The 1,813-nt window shown below is 45.8% G+C and overlaps 1 non-coding gene across 1 annotated transcript; it reads right to left on the reverse strand.

The window, feature by feature from the left end:
• Positions 1 to 457: 457 nt before the first annotated feature.
• On the reverse strand, positions 458 to 531 carry TRNAI-GAU. Its single transcript has one exon. It is a non-coding gene; the product is annotated as a tRNA-Ile (tRNA).
• Between the last annotated feature and the right edge of the window lie 1,282 nt (positions 532 to 1,813).

The following is a 1,813-nucleotide window of genomic DNA, read 5'->3' on the forward strand; positions in this document are numbered from 1 at the left end:
ATGGTTGTTCCAGAGGTTGTTCAACCATTCATTCATTAAAAGACATTTGAGTTGTTTCTGATATTTTGCTATTATAAATACAGCTAATATGAACATTCATGAGCAGGTTTTTGTGTGAACATAAGTTTTCATTTCTCTGGGATAAATGCCCAAGAGTGAGATTGCTGGGTCATATAGTAAGAGCAGGTTTAGTTTTGTGAGAAACTGCCGGACTATTTCCAGGGTATCTGTACCATTTACCTTCCCACCATCAATGGATGAGAGATCCAGCTCCTCCGCACACGCACCACCGTTTGGTGTTATCATTACTCGTTACGTCAGCTGCTCATTACACACCTATTTTAGCTCTTTTATCATGGTTTTAAATTGCATTTCCCTAATGACTAATGATGTTGGACATCTTTTCATGTTCTTATTTGCCATCTGTGCCTCCTCTTTTTTTTTTTTTTTTGGCAGCTGGCCAGTACAGGGCTTGAACCCTGGACCTTGGTGATATCAGCACCACGCTCTAACCAGCTGAGCTAACTGGCCAGCCCTGCTGCTACTCTTTTGTGAAATATCTGTTAATATCTATTGCCATGCTATAATTGGATTATTTTTAACTTTTTGTTAAAAATAGTTGGGTTGTTGAATACTTATTTTTGAGTTTTAGCAGTTGAGTACGAGTCCTTTATCTGATATGTAATTTGCAAATATTTTCTCTCAATCTGTGACTTGTCTTTTCATTCTCTCTCGCTCTTTTAAGGCTTATAAAGGCTTGTCTTATTTGAATGATTGAGCTGTATAATCGCCGAGGCCACTGTGTACAGACAAGAGAGGTGGCGTTTTATTTCTTGTCTGTTTCTTCTTGGGCAGTGTTTTTTTTTTTTTTTTTTTTTTTTTTGTCCTTTTTGAGACCTGCGGCACCGCGCTCAGCCAGTGAGCGCACCGGTCATCCCTATCTAGGACCCGAACCCGCGGCGGGAGCGCTGCTGTGCTCCCAGCGCTGCACTCTCCCGAGTGCGCCACGGGCTCAGCCCTTCTTGGGCAGCGTTGATGATCGCCTCCTTCTTGGTTTGGAGACGCTCTTCACTGGAGTTCCATGCTTCTTTGGCCTTAGACCTGTGGGTCTCAGCCTGATCAACCAGGAGTTCCTTGCAGACCTTTGCTGCCCTCAGTGTGTGGATGTGTTCCATGAGAATCCACTTGTTTTTAAATACGTTCCTCTTCAGTTTCAGGTCCAGGCTGTGACTGACGTGTGGCAGTCAATCTTCTTAGACTCATGACATCTTCTGAGCAGACGGTGCAGAGCTCTCATCCTCCTTATCCAGGTTACCTTCTCCGGCATCTGAGGATTGGCAGTACCCTTTCGCTTACCTATGCCCACATGCCTGCCCTTCTGAGGGGTCAAGTTATTTTTAACCACACCCAATCAGGGAATTTCATTTTGGTAAAGTTTTATGGGATCTGTTGGTCAAGGGAATGCCAGGTTATCCCCTCCAAAGTAAGAGACTAATTGCTGCATCTTGTGTCCCTCAGCACAAAGAAGAAAGCACTGTGCCTGGTGGCCTCTGGATTCCGGAAGCAACACATGCTCACCGGGGAATACTGCTCTAGCCTGTATATCAGATGACAGACCAAAGGCTGTCAGCTTTGGGAGGGGCCAGATGCTTCAGTATGTTTGTCCTATTTTGGTTAAGAAATAAACAAGGGCTGGTCCGGTGGCCCACTCGGTAGAGTGCGGCGCTTGGGAGCGCAGCGGCGCTCCTGCCAAGGGTTCGGATCCCATATAGAGACCAGTCCGCTCACTGGTTGAGCGCGGTGTGGACGTGAC

The sequence above is a fragment of the Galeopterus variegatus genome, unplaced genomic scaffold (genome assembly GCF_000696425.1).
Source record: "Galeopterus variegatus unplaced genomic scaffold, G_variegatus-3.0.2 Scaffold621, whole genome shotgun sequence".
Lineage (NCBI taxonomy): Eukaryota > Metazoa > Chordata > Mammalia > Dermoptera > Cynocephalidae > Galeopterus > Galeopterus variegatus.